The following is a 21,099-nucleotide window of genomic DNA, read 5'->3' as shown; positions in this document are numbered from 1 at the left end:
AGCAGGTCCTACCTCAGGATCGCTCGACACTATATGCCAGTGTTTCTTGACTATTTGTCTGATAGGCTGAGTCATAGGAGAAAACGTGGTTGTCATGACTATGGGCTGTTTTTTCAAAACAAAAGGTTTGGGGGCAAGGAGACCCAAATAATGTTCCTCACATCCTAGACCAGCAAACTTTCAGCAGCTTTTGTTAAAAATTTAATTTTGTGTTCAAAGGGTGAATTAATGATTATTAATCATCTCTAACTCTAACTAGCACCCCTGATGGATTACACCAGAAGTGTTAAAATAGTATATCTGAGAAATACTGTTTTAGAGAAATAACAATTTCATAAACATTAACTTTAATCCACTGGTTTGATTATCATATGAAATCTGAATGCTAATGACCTGTGGCCTTATACTGTATATGTTGTACAGACCTATTAGAGCTGTGATCACAATGAAGTTGATAACCAGAGAAATTATTGTGAGCGGACTGTTGGGCCCCGTCTGACAGGTTGGCAGTTCGGCAATCTCTTTACACGTCGGACAGGTTGGCGGCTTGGCAGCTAAATAAAAAAAAAAAAAAAAAATAAGACAACTCAGCATCATTGTTGACCATATTATGTCTCACAGGGAAAAAAATCTTTCTTTGGTTATTTGGGGAACAATTTTCAGAAGCTTTGCAGACAACAATGATCCCTGTGTCATAGAGTGAGTCAAAGGAATAAGGTTTCTAAACAGAACAGAGCTGTACATTAAACACAGAAATCAGGGAACAAAATGTCACTACAAAATAAATTACGATAGCAATACAACCTATTCATAATGTTCCTCACACGGTATACTTGCGGTTAGGTTTACTGAATTGAGTACAATTAGATTATGCATTAAAGTCTTAAATCTTTCCACAGTCAGGATTCTTGTCATGCTTACCAGAGATGAGATGGAAGATTTCATAGAAAAAGGAGGTGTTGTCTGCTTTGGTGCAGTAAAACAATCGGTCTTCCACAGTCACCTTGTGAATGAACAAACGGTTCACCAGCTTCACAGAGTACCTGTCTCTGAAAGTCTCATTGTAATAGGCACTACTTGTTACTTTTTTATTGTATGTTCTCAGGATCTTAACAGGACCTCCTCCCAGTAGCTTCATGTTCCACATGATATTATCTTCATCCAGGGAACATTTTAGGGTGGTGTTTAGTCCCAGTTCCACAGGTACATTGGTCCATTTCAGAGTGTGGACAGCGGACTTAAAAACTCCACAGAAAAACAACAGCATCTGTACGTATTTCTGGTATGGTATGGTATGGTATAATTTTATTTCGGTTTTCAAAATACAATGTTTAAAAAGAAACATTTAAAACAATAACAATTTAAAATAAATACGCAACAATGTTGCCGAAAAGGAGTTAGGCTGAAGCCGCAGCTTATGGTGCCTACCCTTTATGTCTCTTCATCTTACATCAGAAACTAAATATTTGATACTTCCAAAAACAACAATACAAGGACAAAACTAAATATATATATAAAAAAAAAATATATATATATATATATACATATATATAATATGTATAAAAAGAAAAGATGTTATGCATATCCAACTTGAACAAGTATTCTATAAATTCAACGTTTTATATGTATTTACTATATTATCTTTAAAAGTTTTCTTGAACTGGTACAATGAACTGCACATTTTTAGGTCGTTTTCACAACTATTCCATATTTCCTGTGCCCTGACTGATGTACATTGCTTCTTGATATTGGTTCTTGGTGTCGTCATTTTAAAGTTAAGTTTACCCCTCAGCTCATATTTGGTCTCTTTAATTTGGAACAGTCTCTGAATGCTGCATGGAAGTGAATTAGTTTGTGATTTATAGGCTATCAAAACTGTTTTCTGGTTTACTAGGTCATAGAATTTTAAAATATTATGTTTAATAAAGAGTTTATTTGTCGATTCATAATAATCAGATCTATTTATTATTCTTATAGCTCTCTTCTGCAATATATAGATAGGATTGGTATTTGTTTTATACGTGTTACCCCATATCTCCACACAATAAGTAATGTAAGGAACTATGAGAGAACAATAAACCAAATACAGTGATTTTTGGCAAAGGATATATTTTGTTTTATATAGAATTGCTATAATTTTAGACATTTTTAATTTTACACTATTTATATGAGATTTCCAGCATAATTTATCATCTATCATTACTCCCAGGAACTTATATTCTCGTACTCTTTCTATCTCCATACCACTTATTTTAATTATTGCTTGTTGGTTTATTTTTCTTGTGCCAAATATCATGAACTTAGTTTTAGTTACATTCAGTGATAGCTTGTTTATGTCAAACCATGTTTTTAAAGTTTTCAATTCTTCTTCCATCGCATTCAGCAGCTGCTCCAAACTCTTCCCAGAGCAGTAGAGGCTTGTGTCATCAGCAAACAGGACATATTTTAATATGGGTGACACTCTACAGATATCGTTTATATCTCCATGTTGTTCAAAAGACGTTTGGCGTGAGTAAAGCTTCCTTTCCAATGATATTAAACTCATATAACCAGAAAACAAATGGACAATCGTGAACATCATGTGACTTCCTTTTTGCAATGTCTAACGGATGCTGTTCAAACCACATCTAAAGCAGGTAAACAACAGGAAGTTAAAGCTGCTTCTTTCTTAAATACAGCATATTAACTGCAGATGACATTGTGCTCAAATTGTGAGCAGTGTGGCCAAGGTTCTCAATTGTCTCAATGTAGCCGGTCTACAATCTTACAACCTTTCGGATAGCAATGCGTTGTGAACTTGTAGATCGGCTATTTACGCTAGTGATCGAAAGTAGTTTTGCTTGATTCATAACGGAAGGAATTTCTAAGCCTACTGTTATAGATAGCTCAATGGAAAGTGAGGCAGTAGAGTATAAAGGTCATGGGTCCGATCCCTATCCCCGACAACATAGTCCTGTACCTGGCCTATAGTCCCGTTCGCAATTTGGTGTTAGGGGAGTTTCTCACCTGAACTGAGTCCCTAGACATGAAAAATCACAGAGGTGCTTGTCCGCCAAGCACCTTATACTAATTTAGTATGCAAGCTCTATAGCAGCAAGCTTATACTATGACAATCAGTCTCTCTCACGCACACGCACACACACACACACACACACACACACACACACACACACACACACACACACACACACACACACACACACACACACACACACACATTTTAACCATTTATTTATGTCCACACAAAGGAGATGCATACAAGGACACAAATATTATAGGTGCAGTAGAGTTACATTTACAAAATCATGTCATATGTCCTCATGATACAATAGCAAGGCACTTTGTACTCTACGGGTATAGGTAACAGCGTCTCCGCCATATGTGGCGGCTGCCGATTATAGCGGAGACAGAACAATACTTTGCCAGCCTTTTTGCCTTTTTTTTAGGCATCCCAAGTTGTTGAAACCCTCTAACAACCAGCCTGTGGGTATGTCCTAGGCTGCCAAATATAAAGACAAATAGTCTGCACCTGTACCCCAGCTCTGAGATCGTATGTAGGAGAGGTTGGTATTTAATGACCTTGGTCATGAAAGCTTCCTCTAGGCTAGGGTCAAAGGTGCAGGCCATCTCTAATACCGACACTTCCCTGGACTCTTCATCAACCACAACAACATCTGGTGTATTAGCTGTCAAAGATGCAAAAATGTCCAAGTTATCACAGAGATGAAACATGGATGGAATGACACGGGAATGTTTGTACATTCTCACTGAGGGTGCATGATATTTTGATATGTCCTTTGCAATGAGTTCCACTATTCTATCATGGCGTGCTATGTACATCCCTTTGTATGCATAGCAGCCATTCAAGATGTGTGACAGTGTTTCAGTGATCTGTTCTGTGGTGTGATGCAAGCAATGAGGAACCTGAGTGCTGGGGAACCAGATGGAAAGATTGAGTCTGGTGGGAAGGACTTGTAATCTGGCTTTAACTGTGAATGTGATAATGTCCTCATTGAGTGCAGTGTTCTTTAGGAATGAGTGTGAGACAGAGTGATCAGCATAGGGGAGACATGCAAGTTTCCCTTGGAGTTTTAGTCCAGTCCAGTGTTGTTGCTGTTGATGCTGGTGTAGATCCATGAGGACCCGTCTGGCACCTGTAGCTGTTAGCAGGTGACTGTGACCAGCATAGGTGGCTGTTGCCCTGACCTGGATGAGAGGGTCAGTTATAATGTCCTCTGAGACCCTCACAGTCCCAGAGTCAGACCTCACCCACTCCAGAGTCACTCCAGTGCGGACACATAGGTCGTTCAGATCTGGCCAATCTGACCAGACCCCAAAACCAGCAGAACAGGTCTCAAGTTTCCCACTGGGTTTCCTCTTAAATCCCAGAAAGTGGGGCTCTGACTCCCTGGCCAGTGGGACCTTACGCCTCCTTAGGTCCAGGAACAGGGAGGATCGAGCCAGCTCACACACACACACACACACACACACACACACACACACACACACACACACACACACACACACACACACACACACACACACACACACACACACACACACACACAAGATTCTCTCGGACAATTCACCACAGCTTTGCTTTTCCTGGGTGATTTTCTTGCTGACACAATGGAAACCTGTAATTGTTTTGAGTCCCGTACCAAAGTAGCTCTTTTTAAACAAAAAAGGACTAAATGTACACATGTGTGACCGTGTACTGAATGAATGTTACTTTAAGCTACTGTACTGTACTGTAAAATACACTGAAAATGTAATCTGCAAATCCAAGGACGTCACTGACGGAACCAAGAAAGCTTTGTTTGAAATCTCTGTCACCTGTGATCACTGTTAAATATAGTATGTAGACATGGTGATCATGTGCATTATGCATTATTTTTGTATAAGGATACTTGAAGCAATTTGTACAAGTTATCCTTAAAGGGCCAGTTCACCTCTGGGACAACCAGATCTTATTTTATTGTTGTTTGGGACAAGATCCACACAATCCTGAGTTATTTCTTGTGTTCAATCTGTGTTTTGAGATATTTTAGTATTTTAGCATGAATGATGATGCATTTTGCATCATATGAGTCGTCATGCTGCATCATATGATGCAAAATGCATCATCATTCAGGCTGAAATACTAAAATATCTCAAAACACAAATCGAACACAAAAAATATTTGTGTTGATCGTGTCCCAAACAACAATAAAATAAGATCTGGTTGTCCCAGAGGTGAACTGGCCCTTTAAGGCCTAAATCAGGGGTCATTGCCATGCTGGCATGTGGTGCATGAACATTTTGTCAAAATCCTATATTTGCCATGGACATAGAAAATACAAAATAATCATTTGAATACAGTTAACACTGATGTATCTTGATACCAGGCACAGTGCACACATAGACATCAAAGGGGGCTTGAGCCCCATCCCTTTTACCCGTTGGTAAAAAGTGCCCTCTCTAGACCATGAATGCAGTTTTTACTATGGTGAAAGACATGCAAATGCCCTCTTTCCATGCCATACCTGAAGGCAGCATTCAAGAGAATTGCATGCCTTGTCCAAACTCTCCTGAACTTGAACACAGTATCTTATGTTGTAATAATTGGCCTCTCTGTGTAGAAATCCATGCCGTACGCCACATACTGACTTGATTATGCTTAGTTTAGTGTGGTATATCAACTTCAAGTACCGAAAATAGCCGACCTCCAAGCTCACAATGCGTCACGGTGCAATGTGTTGTGAGCTTGGAGGTGTGCTATTTTCAATATTGTCACCAAAAGGCCCTTTTAGATATGTCAGCCCCTGCCTATCTAACATTCTCTGTACGTCCCTGCTTGATACCTTCTGGGCAGCTAGTCGTCGTTATAGCTCATCAATAACTTGTTTCTGTTACCACCCTGCTCTGACTGTTTTCTTCATTATTCCACATGCCTCACAAGATGTTTCGCAAATCCAGCACCTTCATCATTGCCTTTTGACACCCACCATCTCCTCCCACATGATCGTCCCCTTCTCCTTTCTCATGTCTGCCCGGATACAGAATCACAGTCTTTATTGTTACATCACAGGTGTAAACATAGGGTGAAATTAATTTTTCTGCAAACTCCATCATTTTGATTGTTTCCAGAAAAGAGAGAGAAGGGTGGGAAGTGTGTGTGTGTGTGTGTGTGTGTGTGTGTGTGTGTGTGTGTGTGTGTGTGTGTGTGTGTGTGTGTGTGTGAGGGTCAATTCTCACATGACCCTCTTCTAGCGCCACCATGAGGCCGGTTCTTGCAAGACACATTTATGGACACAGCTCCTCAATTTTTGCCCAAAAATCTCGCAAATCGGTACACAGTATGTCTACACTCATGTAATCAACATGGATCTGTCCCATATAGCGCCACCTTCAGGCCGATTTTTTAAAACACATTTTTGGACACTGCTCCTACAGATTTTGCCCTAAAAACACGCAAATTGGTACACAGTAGTATGTCTACACTCATGTCATCAACATGGATCTGTCCCATATAGCGCCACCTTCAGGCCGATTTTTTCAAACACATTTTTGGACACTACTCCTACAGATTTTGCCCTAAAATCATGCAAATCGGTACACAGTATGTCTACACTCATCTCATCAACATGGATCTCTCCCATATAGCGCCACCATCAGGCAGATTTTTTCAAACACATTTTTGGACACTGCTCCTACATATTTTGGCCTAAAATCACGCTGCGACCTGACAGTCGCTTATCTCCCAATTAGGGAGTCTTACTGGTATACAACATGCAATTCCTCAACTCTTAATGCTCGTCAGGGTGGGGGTCCCCAGTTAAAATATGATTGTTTTGGGGGTCATGACCTGAAAAGGTTGAGAACCACTGGTTTAATGGACCACACAATGGAAACAAGCATTTGGCTTTTATGGGTCATCCACTTGGTGTGTTTTTAACTCTCCAGGCAGTTCTTGAGCTGCTTGATTCAATATTTAGATATCTGATATTCATGTTACGAGACACGCCCCCCTCCTATATAAACCCACTGATCTTTAAACACTGATGTCTACTTGACATGGATGGAGATAAGAAGCAGAAGTTGGCTGGGCCTTTGAAGAGCTCCCATGGTGATTCTGTAGCAGCGAACAAAAGCCAGGCATGGACTGTACATTCATGCCTGCACACAATATAGCACGCACACAGACACACTTACAAACAGAAAGGCAAATCGTCACTGTCAGGCAGAAACATTGTATCTCCAATTTTCAAATGAGTATGTTTATTTTCTTTGCAAATTAAAGCCCTACTTTATCATACAAGAGTGTCGCACAAAAGTAGTGAAAATAGCAGATCTACAAGCGCAAAATGCCTCAAGATGCGGAAAAAAAGGAAGATTTTGGACATAGGCTACAAGGTTTCCACCCGACAACAACTAAATGCACAAACTGAAACTAACACCATGTTGTTCAAAAGATGTTTGGCGTGAGTAAAGCTTCCTTTCCAATGATATTAAACTCATATAACCAGAAAACAAATGGACAATCGTGAACATCATGTGACTTCCTTTTTGCGATGTCTAACGGATGCTGTTCAAACCACATCTAAAGCAGGTAAACAACAACAGGAAGTTAAAGCTGCTTCTTTCTCAAATACAGCATATGCTGTTATAACTGCAGATGACATTGGAAGCAGTGTGGTCAAGGTTCTCAATTGTCTCAATGTAGCCGGTCTACTAATAATCTTACAACCTTTCGGATAGCAATGCGTTGTGAACTTGTAGATCGGCTATTTACGCTAGTTTGGGTCCCTCGGAGACATAACATTTCTATTTTGTCTGTCAGGCTAAAGCTTTTGGGAAACAATGATCTAAAGTAGTTTTGCTTGATTCATAACGGAAGGAATTTCTAAGCCTACCGTTATAGATAGCTCAATGGAAAGTGAGGCAGTAGAGTATAAAGGTCATGGGTCCGATCCCTATCCCAGACAAATTATAGTCCTGTACCTGGCATATAGTCCCGTTCGCAATTTGGTGTTAGGGGAGTTTCTCACCTGAACTGAGTCAGTGGGTCCCTACTAGACATGTAAAATCACAGTGGTGCTTGTCCGCCACACACACACACACACACACACACACACACACACACACACACACACACACACACACACACACACACACACACACACACACACACACACACACACACACAAGATTCTCTCGGACAATTCACCACAGCTTTGCTTTTACTGGGTGATTTTCTTGCTGACACAATGGAAACCTGTAATTGTTTTGAGTTCCGTACCAAAGTAGCACTTTTTAAACAAAAAAGGACTAAATGTACACATGTGTGACCGTGTACTGAATGAATGTTAGTTTAAGCTACTGTACTGTACTGTAAAATACACTGAAAATGTAATCTGCAAATCCAGGGTCGTCACTGACGGAACCAAGAAAGCTTTGTTTGAAATCTCTGTCACCTGTGATCACTGTTAAATATAGTATGTAGACATGGTGATCATGTGCATTATGCATTATTTTTGTATAAGGATACTTGAAGCAATTTGTACAAGTTATCCTTAAGGCCTAAACCAGGGGTCATTGCCATGCTGGCATGTGGCGCATGAACATTTGTCATAATTGGCCTCTCTGTGTAGAAATCCATGCCGTACGCCACATACTGACTTGATTATGCTTAGTTTAGTGTGGTATCAACTTCAAGTACCGAAAATAGCCGACCTCCAAGCTCACAACGTGTCACGCTGCAATGTGTTGTGAGCTTGGAGGTCTGCTATTTTCAATATTGTCACCAAAAGGCCCTTTTAGGAATGTCAGCCCCTGCCTATCTAACATTCTCTGTACGTCCCTGCTTGATACCTTCTGGTCAGCTAGTCGTTGTTATAGCTCATCGTTTCTGTTACCACCCTGCTCTGACTGTTTTCTTTATTATTCCACATGCCTCACAAGATGTTTCGCAAATCCAGCGCCTTCATCATTGCCTTTTGACACCCACCATCTCCTCCCACATGATCGTCCCCTTCTCCTTTCTCATGTCTGCCCGGATACAGAATCACAGTCTTTATTGTTACATCACAGGTGTAAACAGTGGGGGAAATTCATTTTTCTGCAAACTCCATCATTTTGATTGTTTCCAGAAAAGAGAGAGAAGGGTGGGAGGTGGGAGGTGTGTGTGTGTGTGTGTGTGTGTGTGTGTGTGTGTGTGTGTGTGTGTGTGTGTGTGTGTGTGTGTGTGTGTGTGTGTGTGTGTGTGTGTGTGAGGGTCAATTCTCACATGACCCTCTTCTAGCGCCACCATGAGGCCGGTTCTTGCAAAACACATTTATGGACATAGCTCCTACAATTTTTGCCCAAAAGTCTCGCAAATCGGTACACAGTATGTCTACACTCATCTCATCAACATGGATCTGTCCCATATAGCGCCACCTTCAGGCCGATTTTTTAAAACACATTTTTGGACACTGCTCCTATAGATTTTGCCCTAAAATTATGCAAATCGGTACACAGTATGTCTACACTCATCTCATCAACATGGATCTCTCCCATATAGCGCCACCATCAGGCAGATTTTTTCAAACACATTTTTGGACACTGCTCCTACACATTTTGGCCTAAAATCCCGCTGCGACCTGACAGTCGCTTATCTCCCGATTAGGGAGTCTTACTGGTATACAACATGCAATTCCTCAACTCTTAATGCTCGTCAGGGTGGGGGGTGGGGGTCCCCAGTTAAAATATGATTGTTTTGGGGGTCATGACCTGAAAAGGTTGAGAACCACTGGTTTAATGGACCACACAATGGAAACAAGCATTTGGCTTTTATGGGTCATCCACGTGGTGTGTTTTTAACGCTCCAGGCAGTTTTTGAGCTGCTTGATTCAATATTTAGAGATATCTGATATTCATGTTATCAGACAGCCCCCTCCTATATAAACCCACTGATCTTTGAACACTACTTGACATGGATGGAGATAAGAAGCAGAAGTTGCCTGGGCCTTTGAAGAGCTCCCATGGTGATTCTGTAGCAGCGAACAAAAGCCAGGCATGGACTGTACATTCATGCCTGCACACAATATAGCACGCACACAGACACACTTACTTACATACAGAAAGGCAAATCGTCACTGTCAGGCAGAAACCTTGTATCTCCAATTTTCAAATGAGTATGTTTTTTTTTTGTAAATTAAAGCCCTACTTCATCATACAAGAGTGTCGCACAAAAGTAGTGAAAATAGCAGATCTACAAGCGCAAAATGCCTCACGATGCGAAGATTTTACAAGGTTTCCACCCGACAACAACGAACTGCACAAACTCAGGTTCAAACGCAGGTTCGGTCGACGTCTTTCAGGTTCAGTTGCATCAGAGCTGGTGATAATTATCATAATGATTTATTTTTCACTTCTTTTGTTGTTGTTTTTGTTATGTCAGCGATGCTGTCCAATAGCTACGGGGGTGACGATGCCAGGACTGTGAGATGATGATGTCACAGACTCGGGGGCAGAAAAAAAAAAGTTTGCTGTGCACCTACAGTACATAAATGTGAATGTTCCTTTAAGCCAGTGGTTCTCAACCTTTTCAGGCCGTGACCTCCAAAATAATCATATTTTAACTGGGGACCCCCCCCCCCCCCCCACCCTGACGAGTGCTAAGAGTTGAGGCATTACATTTTGTATAACACGGTTCTATTGTGAAAATAGCAGATCTACATGCTCACAACGCCTCGCGTCGCGAGGCGTTGTGAGCATGTAGATCTGCTATTTTCACAATTGCTGCCTCTAATATTTGACAATTTGGCCAATGTTTAATTTGTCATTTTAGAGGTATTGAAAAGTGAGAAAACAATGTTGCACATTAAGTTAATCATCTGGGGACCCCCCAAAATAATTTGGGGACCCCCTGGGGGTCCTGACCCACAGGTTGAGAACCCCTGCTTTAAGCCAATCAAATGTGTCCTGAGTGGCTCCTTCAACTCTGTTTGTTAGTAAAGACCAGTGGTGGACAAAGTACTCATCCTCCAGTACTTGAGTCAAAGTAGAGATACTCCTGGTCAAATATTACTCATCAAGTGCATTTTCTTTTTAATATCAATGCATTGCTATATTGAAATATATATATTTTAAGTGAAAGTAGCTGATCTACAAACTCACAACTATGACACATTTTGAGCTTGTATAAGTAGGCTACCGTACAGTACTAAAGTTGTGTAAATGTACTTTGTTCCCAGCAAGCACAGTCAGGACCTGGACCAATCAGTTTGGGGCCAGATCAAGTCAAACCATGACTAGTCAGATCTGGCCTAGAATATCACCTGATTTCAACCAACATAAATCTTGCCCACGAAAACGGACATCCTGGATTAATCAGAGAGGGTCCGATCAAGGCCAGATAAATATAACATAAACATAACTAGTCAGATATGTCCCAGATTATAACCTTATATGCTCATATTTCAACTAACATTACAAACAATAACAACAATCCTAGTCCATAGGATGTCCTGGTAATGACGTCAAGATCATCCCCATATGGGCTGTGATCTGGCCTAGTTCTGAACGTCACCATAGTCACCGTAGGTCATTATCATAACGTCATCATGACATCATCATGGCGTCATTTGGCTATTGGCTTGCAGGGTTACTGTCCACTACTGGTCCAAGTGAGTCCAAGAAAGTCATAGCACCTCTATCTGAGATGCTGAGGTACCATCTGAAACTCTGTCCACTCTGTGGCTTCATTGTTATCTCATTGTTTTTTGTCTTTTGTTAATTTAGTGAATGACTGAGGTCTTGCCACTAAGACTGTCTATAGATGTGACACTTTAACAACATGTTTTAAATTAACTTTGATGCTGTAAATCGTTATTTTTTTATTGTTTCAAATAGATTTTTCGACAAACAATTTGCATGTATCGCTTAAGAAAGTCAGTAAGAATTTCAGAGAAATCTGAGAAATATTAGAATGTTTGGATTTTGAAAGAACTATTTAAATGTAACTGTATTCTAAAATAATTCTAACTGGATAATTATGTTAACCACATGAACCCTAGCGTATTCTGGGGGGAACATTGCTTGGCAGATCTAAAAGACCAAGTTTTTTTTCATTAAGAGGTTTGGTGTAGAGGGAAAAGAGCAGCTGGCCGAATATAGAGCCCTGGGGGACATCGGTCAACTAAGTACAGTATAGGGTTTAATGCCTATTTGAAATGTATTTAGAAATACTGAGCAGCAGTGTTTCCAATGTCTTCTGAAATAAGCAGGTCTAACTTTGACCTCAGTTGTATAGGCCTACTGTTACAATTGATAACATTCCAGTTGATCATACATTATCTCTCTGAATCGTATTGCCTTCTCTTCCGTCCCATTCCTGTTACTGTAATGTGTACTGCTTAAAGATATTACACTTGGGACTTTCTTATTAGTTAAGTCAAGATAGCAGCAATTAGTATTGTCTGCTACAGCACTTTCCGAATGATGTAGCTGTTTGATAGTGTCAACGTCACTTGAAATATTAAATAATTTCATTCCGTTTTCATTGTTGTCTTGTTCCAACCCTTTCTGGATTAGGGCCCACTGAACGCCGGAGGCAGTATCATGTCAGTTTTATAGTTGACCCATTTCAACCCATTTAGACCTGGAACGCATTGTTACTTCAACCATTATTTTAACCATTAAAATAGCAGATATACAAGCTCACAGCGCGGCACAGAGTGCCACATTGCGAGTGCCGTGCTGCGAGCTTGTAGATTTGCTATTTTTGAAAGATCTTGACAATTTGTGCAATATTATATTTTTGACCCAATTCTATAAATGTAGGCCTATTCTAAATCCTTTTAAGGATTTTGAAAACGCATGTTTCTGCGTTGACCCCCATCTAAAAAATATGTTGTTCCAGGGACCCCCCAGAAGCAAATATTTGAGTAACAAATGTTCACTTTAAAAAAGATATATTCAAATATCCGCAAAAAAAGGAAAGATTTTTCAAAACTATCAGATCCACAAGCTCGCAGCGCGACACTTGGTACTGTGCTGCGAGCTTGTAGATCTGCTATTTTTCAATAGCTAAAGTATAGCGTCTAACATTAATGAGTTATATGTCAGTTGATGGTTATCATGTCAGTATCAAGTCAGTATTTTATGACATTCTTCACCTGAAGAAGAAGACCAAGGTCGAAATGCTTCTTTTGCAGTATCATGTCAGTATTGTCTGTATAGTGTCAGTTATCATTATTGAAGATGGAATCGACATGCTCCATTAAGACACTAGATGGCGCCATACATTAAGAATTTGAAGATGTTTAATAATTATACTGCATACAACCATGTCAATTTGTAATTATATCACACACATTATTGCAACCGTAGATCACAGTTATGCCAATATTATATACATGTCAGTCTAACCAGTGTGGCTGGTTCTACAGACAGGGCCAGGGATCTCCATATGGTCATAAAAGGGATTGTATGTATTATGTCAGACATCATAGTAGACACATAATGAGTAACTGAGTAAGTAAGCATGTCTGGGGTCTCACAGGTTGGTTCTACAGACTCCAACTTTTGCACAGGGATAGGATGTTATTATAATTATGTATTTTTGTAGAACCGCTGATCCAACCAATATGCACATACCTCCATATACATGGACCTCCATACATGGGTATGGGTAACTGGTCCAATAAAGGCTATATTATAAAATAAAATAACAGTCCATATGGGCATTCCCAGATTGCATCATTGTTGATCCAAGTAATGATACATTTGTGATTTGTCATTTTATTCATAAAATAAATATTTAAAATATGTTTGAGTATAGGCACACTGGTATGTATAGTTTTAATACTACATTAATTGAGTGCTGTGTGTGTTCTACAAAGAAGTTTATTATGCATTGTGGGAGAGCCTTCAGGATGGCCTTTGGAATGGCAGGGGGCATGTCCCCGAAAATAAACTGGACATGTTCATGAAGAACATTGATAGTGGCACCCAAAAAAGGATCCTACCTGGAAACATTTGTCAAACCTGACAGCCAAATACGATGTGTAGTGGCAACTGTTGCATTTGGAATGGATGTCCAGGATGAAGATGTGAGGAGGACTGTTGTAGGCCTACACTGGGGGGCCCCAAGGAACATAGTGAACTATTGGCAGGTATGAATTGGACACTTATTGGGCAGAATGATTCAAAACATTTTGAGATTATATATATATATATATATATATATATATATATATATATATATATTTTAAACTTAAGTATAATAGCATATTTAATCATGCATTCAAACATGTTTTCCTCTCTACCACCCCTATATGTTAGGAGGTGGGAAGGTGTTCCCATGATGGAGCTCAGGGGAGAGCCCTAATGTACAAGTAAAGTCGCTCATGTACGGCCAAACATGTGGACGCAAAGGAAGGGAAAGTGTGCATAAGGAGACAGGCACTGCAACACATCCTTTTGACCCAGATAAAGATGTCCTGCAAGCTGCATGTGGAGGAGATGTGTGTTGCTGTGTTGTACTACTAAAGCATAAAGTGATTTATTTTGATTTGCACACCCATGCTCTTCATTTCTCCACCACTTACCTTTAATAAAAACCCTAAACCCCAGTTTTGAGTCGGTTACTGTTCACCTACAAATCAGAGTTGAGTGTGGAATCTCCTGTTGATGGGTATTAGATTTTATTTTTTAGGAATTGTTACATTGAACTTAGGCTGCTATCTATACTGCAAAAAGTCCTTGGGGAAACAGATGAGGGCAGTCACAGCGTAGTTCCTTTCTCTGGAGTTGAAAATTGAAATCATATTATAAATAAGAATGCTTGCAGATCTTATGTGAGTGTGAACTGTTTTGTTGTGACTATGCAGTTTACAAAATGTAGGACTTTGTGAAGTCACCAACTGCTGTCTGTGAATGTTCTATTGGAAGGCTTATTTGGTTCTGTAAACAAAAATTGCCTTTTCTTTTTGGCATTGCAGGTCAAGACCTAAAAGAGATTAGACATTTGCCCAGGACCCAAGCTAGTGAGAACATGCAGATCTACATGCTCAAAGGTTTCTCTGTGTTGTACAACTTAGTACTTAGTAGAGATATGGAGATGAGCTGCCAGAAGAGGCTGTAGAGGGTCCACATGATGACGGAGAAGATGACCAGGAGGACCCGGAGGACCACAAGGGCCCCCTGCTGCCACTGCAAATGGAACTGCTGTCCGGAGGACCTTAATTGAGAACCACTGTGCTGCTTAACTAGGGTGTGTACTGTGTATTATGTACACGCAAAAGGTCAAATAATGTATGTAAAAACATGATTAAAATAAATATCTAACAAATTGCATATATGCCTAAATGAGAACTTTTCCTATTACACATAATAATCACATTACTACTCTAACATGTTAATATTTTCCTGCATTTTCTTAGGTGTACGGTTTGAGGAAGATCCCCTGAATGAAACATGTCAAATAGTTCCCAACAATTTCATTTATTAGTCCACAGAGGTTCACAACACACATCTGCAGTACCGTGCAGTAGGGGCGGCATAGCTCAGGGGTAGAGAAACCGTTATTAGAGCACGAAGGGTTACCAGTTCGAATCCGGGCTCCCCCTGAGTGAAAGTCGAAGGGTCCTTGCAAGACTCTGAACCCCTAGTTGCTCCCGGTGAGCAGGTTGGTGCCTTGCATGGTGTCCTCTGCCACCGGTGTATGAATGTGTGCATGAATGGGTGAATGTAATGCACAATCTCAGTAAAGCGCTTTGGATGAAAAGCGCTATATAAATGCACCATTTTTATTTTTATTTTTTTTTGCACACTGCACAGTATACAGATCCTTCTCGAAAAATTAGAATGTTGTGTAAAAAAGCATTGCAGATGCCATAGAACCCCAAATCATAACCGACTGTGGAAAACTGACTTCAGAAGGTTGACACTTCTCTATTATAAATCCTTGTTTTGAGTGGTCTTGTGTAATATTGTAATATTTTGAAATATGGACTTTTGATATTCATGAGCTGTATGCCATTTAAACAAAAACAAGTTTGGAATAATTAATTGAATGTCCAATGTATCTAGAATATATGAAAGTTTCAATAAAATAGTTTCAAGAAAATGTACTTTTTCACAATATTCAAATTTTTCGAGAAGGATCTGTATATTATTTGTACAGGCCTATACAGTAGTGTCCGGCACATCTGCAGTACCGTGCACAGCTGAGGGCTAGTCATTGAAATTTCTTTAATTTTCATTTTTTCATTTCATTTGAAAGCTGGGAATCATAGCTACAAAATGATATATTGGTTGTGAAGATTGACCCACAACAGCTTTGTAGATATGGCTTATAGAGTTATGCCATGCAGAAATACTAGATCTGAGAAATTCAGCCTTTTAGATGAAATGTAACCTGCAAAATGTGAGGTTTTCTCTTCACATTAATGAAAAAAAAGTCTTATTTACATTCAGAGTTAAGCTCTGGCGTTTAAGTGAAATGTAGCCTAGTCTGATATTTATGAAATGCTTTTGTGGCTTTATCACATCAATAACGATAAAAAAAAAAAAAGTAATTTTCATCAATAATATAACATACTGTATGTTATATATGGATGAAAGGCCTTCTCTTCTTCATACCCATAAAATAACGCTTGTCTTGTTCTTCAAATCAAGCCTTCACCTAACAGATCCACAGAACAAGAATATTTCAGTACTTATTTGCAAACTCAATACAATACTGACTATTATACAACAAGTAGTCCGGCTCTTAATGGAAAACAGGCTCTCCAACCGTGCATCAAACGAGCACAGATGCACTGCTAGACCTGGGCCTAATCACATGAAGAATGTATCACTCCGCCACTGCACCTGATTATCCCAGGTAACAGGTAGAGTCGCCGAAATGAAGCTCACCGAGAAACGGGGGGGTGCGTTCGGAAATGCACACCGGGTGTGGCAACGGTGCGCTTTTTCAGCCTGAACTCTGAAGGTAAACTTTCTGAAAAGCAGCAGTTGCTAACCTAATGTTGCTATTGATGTTTATAAACTAGGGTAAATTATGGTTATAGTCTTAATCTCACAGTATCATAAATGTTAATGCTAGCAACAACAAACATGTAAAGTAGGACACACAATCACAGTATGCCTTCTTCAGTATCAACATGTATTATTAATATTCTAATATTCTATTATAATTTACCCTAGTTTATAAACATCAATAGCAACGTTAGGTTAGTGTGACATGGCGGTATTTATTGAACATGGCGCCACCTAGGGAATTACGCCCTAGGAAATAGTTTTTAGTAATCTAATTTAAATAAACCACCTGCGACATGAATGACTCCCCACAAGGTTCGTTGTACTTATAATAATACGTGAATCAATACAAATAATATCAGTTTTATTCACTATGGGATTACAAACAACACTTTAATAACAATAAGACATTCAAGTAGCAAGACATTGGTTCACATGGGTTTGAGTCAGAATACCTCTAGGGTTCGGCACTGAGGCGTACCAGGGAGATGGGGAACTGGCTAGCCAGCCCAGGGTGGTGGCACCCCAAATCACAGCAACACAATAAAATAAAACAAACCTAAAAGCACACAGGGGATACCACCACACCTGGAGCGGGCGTCGTCCGGTCCCAACCTGAGGCCTCAGCACCAGAACTAAAATAGAGGAACAACACTTTAGTGAGAACCAGGTTGAAATACATTGTGGTTTTTACTATACATTTGATTAAAATGTTAAAGTCATTGATATTAGAAGACTGGGGTTCCACATTTCATTGTTGGATATGAGGATGTTCAGTGGCGAATCTATTCTAAGGCAAAGGCAAAACAGCAGCGCAGTCTTCCTCATCTCACCAAGCCCTGGGAATACAAACGCCGCTATTAGCCAACTAATACTTGCTTTAACTCGATGACGAAACAAAGACAAACAAATAACATACCATGCAGCAGCCATGAGCCAACCGCCTTGCAGTCATATGCGCCCATGGACCTTCTGTGTGGTGAAGTTACACCCACACCTGTAGGCAACTCCAGACCAATGTACTACTCTCAATGAAGAGCCAGTAGTAGCACACCAGGGCTAAAACATAAAACCACCAGTCAAATGAATGACTTAACATGACTATGAACTACAGCACTTACTAAACAATGAATAGGCGAGACATACCTGTGCTGATGCACGTGAAACAAGCACGACATTGTCAGAACCTGCACACACCTTTGACAGTGTGGCTAGAGCTGAAGCCCCACAGGCCAGCTCTGCAGACAATCAGGACCCAAATCAGAGGAGAAGCTAACAGGGGCAGAGCATGTGCTGCTTAAGTACTGCAGGTAATCAGCCTGCTGATTAGTGGGAGGAGACTGAACCATGAGCAGGGTGAGAGTCAACGCCCACCCTGCTACAATCCATCCCCCCCAATTGCGTCGTCGCCCCGACGACGACCTACCTAGTACTAATATAAGTGACAAGAAAAAAAAAACTACTGAAGCCCAACAGGCATGAGAACATTACCATACCTTCATGTCATCTACACTATATGTGCGTCCCTCCGTGAGAGGTGGCTCCCGGGTGTTTGGAAGCGGTACAGTAGGTCCTCCAGGTACCAACACCGGCATGGCCATTAGTGTGGGGATTTAAGGGGAGCAAATGCTAATTTCGTGCAATTTTGACTTAAAGCGCAAAATCTTGCACAGATGTAGCCCAGGGCTTGCTCTAATGATTTAGCTAGGGCGCCCGAGTCTGCGACCTTCGGGGTCGCCACAGCAACCAAATCAAGTTGGGCTCCCATTTAGTAGGGGGAATTAAGTGCAAAATTGTTACGCGGCGGATAAAAGCATGAAATTTGATACAGAGGTCCCTTGGGTCATCCAAAAACATCCTAGAAGGGGTGCCCAAAAAATCTCATACAGGAAGTGAGTTATGGACAAAATTCAAAATGGCCACTTAAACTGTTGACCGTTGACTCAAAAGACACCAAAAGAATCTCCAAAAAGCATAAGATTTGGCACACATGTCCCTTGGGTCATCCTAAAACATCCTAGAAGGGGTGCCCAAAAAAATCTTAAACAGGAAGTGAGTTATGGACAAAAGTCAAAATGGACGCTTAAACTGTTGACCGTTGACTCAAAAGACACCAAAAGAATCTCCAAAAAGCATAACATTTGGCACACATGTCCCTTGGGTCATCCTAAAACATCCTACAAGGGGTGCCCAAAAAATATTTAAACAGGAAGTGAGTTATGGACAAAAGTAAAAATGGCCGCTTAAACTGTTGACCGCTAACTCAAAAGACACCAAAAGAATCTCCAAAAAACCTATAGAATCTCATAGACGCATATACTTTGGCATATGTATCCCTTGGGTCATCCTAAGACATCCTAGAAGGGGTGCCCAAAGAAATCTGAAACAGGATGTTAGTTATTGCCTAATTTAAAGTATTGACAGATGATGTAAAAGACACCTAAAGAGTAAAGAATATCATAAAGGCATGAAATGTGGTACAAATATTCCTTGGGTGATCTTAACGCATCCTACAAGGGGTGCCCAAATATGTTTGTGCATGGCCACCTAAAGCAGTTGACACAAAAGAAAACATAAAGGGACACTATACTGTACCAGTAAGACTCCCTAATCGGGAGATAAGCGACCGTCAGTTCGCAGCGTGATTTTAGGGCAAAATGTGTAGGAGCAGTGTCCAAAAATGTGGTTCAAAAAATCGGCCTGATGGTGGCGCTATATGGGACATCCATATTGATGAGATGAGTGTAGACATACTGTGTACCGATTTGCGTGATTTTAGGGCAAAATCTGTAGGAGCAGTGTCCAAAAATGTGTTTGAAAAAATCGGCCTGATGGTGGCGCTATATGGGACAGATCCATGTTGATGACATGAGTGTAGACATAGTGTGTACCGATTTGTGTGATTTTAGGGCAAAATCTGTAGGAGCAGTGTCCAAAAATATGTTTTGCAAGAATCGGCCTCATGGTGGCGCTAGAAGAGGGCCATGTGAGAAATGAGGGGAGATGAGATGAAAACGGTAACCAGAAATGATCATCGCTCGATAGATAAACCTGCCGCCGTCGTGGCCGTCTCTACAACGCCAGAAGCTCCCTTCCCACGTAGTGGCTGGAACGTCTGCTGCCTGTATGTATCACCATGGGAACCAAAGAGTTCAGTAAAAGAGGTGGGACCCCGTCGCCGATGGCTGTTCGCTTAAAGATTTTGACTGCTACGGCGATTACGTCATAGCAGCCGTAGTCCCGCCTCACGTTGCGGTTGTAGAAACGGGCTGCTTAAACTGCCTAATGTCTGTTGTCTTGTCATACTGAACACAGGTGTATATTTCAAGCACTGTAACACTGTTTGATTCTTGGCTAAGCACTTCAAAAGCATTAACCATACTATAAATAACCCCTTCTGGGATAACAAGCAGTACTCAATATGTACCAACTTAAAGGCTTTTATGAAGTCCCTTTATAATAATGATGATAATGATAGCTCAAATGTATAGCTATTTTCTAAGTACCCAAACTCGCTTTACATAGGGAAAGGAAGGAACCAACTTTGTGTTCTTTTGGGTCAACTGCTTTAGGTGGTCATTTTCCATTTTGTTTAGCTGTTTCAGATTATTTTGGGCACCCATTCTAGAATGTCTTAGGATGCTTTTGTATGCTTTTATGAGATTCTTTAGTTGTCTTTTGAGTCAATCGCCAATACTGTAGGCGGCCATTTTCAATTTTGTCAGTAAGTTCCTGTTTCAGATTTATTTGGGCACCCCTTCTAGGATGTCTTAGGGGGGACACATGTGCCAAAGCGTATGCCTTTATGAGATTCTATAGGTTTTTGAGTCAATAGCCAACACTGTAGGTGACCATTTTCAATATTGTCATTAATTCACTTCCTGTTTAAGATTTCTTTGGGCACCTCTTCTAGGATGTCTTAACACTTGGGTGACTGAAAATAAAAAACTACCACTACGCCTGCATTTATCGTTCATTTTGACCGTTAGATTCTCTCCCTTTTGGCCCAGGAGCGCGACACCTCCTCCCCCTGCTGCCAGCGGGGGTTCTATTGTCTTCCGAATTTGAATTAGCATTTCAATTGACCTC

Source organism: Nannobrachium achirus (genome assembly GCF_963921795.1).
Source record: "Nannobrachium achirus genome assembly, chromosome: 5".
Classification (NCBI taxonomy): domain Eukaryota; kingdom Metazoa; phylum Chordata; class Actinopteri; order Myctophiformes; family Myctophidae; genus Nannobrachium; species Nannobrachium achirus.
Note: the sequence above shows the minus strand (reverse complement) of the source record.